The following is a 1,041-nucleotide window of genomic DNA, read 5'->3' on the forward strand; positions in this document are numbered from 1 at the left end:
GGGGGAATGAATGGGAGGGAGGAAGGAATGGGAGGGGGAATGAATGGGAGGGGGAATGAATGGGAGGGGGGAATGAATGGGAGGGGGGAATGAATGGGAGAGGGAATGAATGGGAGGGAGGAAGGAAGTTCTAACTCATTTAGGTGATTGTTGTTTTGGACATTTCTGCTACTTGCAAGTACAGCTGATTCTAATGGACTTGCTGGCTCCTGGAGACGCTTGGACTGGAAAAGCAAAACCAAGGCCCATGACATCTATCTTTGCATATTGAAGTAGATTTAGAAAACCCTTTCGAATCCTTCTGAGTACTTTTATTTGCTGCTCCCTCTCAACCTCAATTTTGTTTCTCATCCCACTTTCTATCGGACTTTTTGACCTGGCCCTTTGCCCTCCCTTCCCTTTGCCCTCCCTTCCCTTTGCCCTCCCTTCCTGCACGCTGCTGAGCTGCGGCTCTCTCGGTGGTGCCCAAGGACTCCTGCCCTCCCAGCCCCACCTCCCCTGCCCTCGCCTTAGCCCTTCCTCCCCACTGAACCCCCATGCCTTGCTGTCTGCTGACTGTGGGGTGCTGCCTCACACTCCAGAGCCCACCTCCTCCTCAGGTCACCCCTTGGCATCTGACACCCCCGGAACCATATTTACCTTCTCTGCAGCTCCAGAGCCCAGCAGAGCTCTGTGCCATGGCAGGAGAGCAGGAGGCATTTCCTCAGAATGCTGCCTTTGGCTCTGATTCCCAAGACATTTTGGTTGCGTAATATTCATTGTCTGAGAAAAGAAAGAAAAGAGACTCATTTGGAGAATTAAAAAAAATTATTCTAGAAAGATTTCATTTAATAAATCCTCATTCTCATTAGTATCTAAGTAGCCACTTTACTGTCCTAAATAGATGCCAGGGCAGGAACCAGGGTGCAGAGGGCTCTGGCCCTGGCAGCAGACTGGGACTCACATTGCTGCAGGTGGGCCTAGAGGCTTCAGGGAGAAGCCTGGCCCCTTCTATCTGCCCCCTTCTCTTGAGGAGAAGTAGCTCCTTCCTGCCTGGGAGTC

The sequence above is a fragment of the Theropithecus gelada genome, chromosome 6 (assembly GCF_003255815.1).
Source record: "Theropithecus gelada isolate Dixy chromosome 6, Tgel_1.0, whole genome shotgun sequence".
NCBI classification, from domain to species: Eukaryota; Metazoa; Chordata; class Mammalia; order Primates; family Cercopithecidae; genus Theropithecus; species Theropithecus gelada.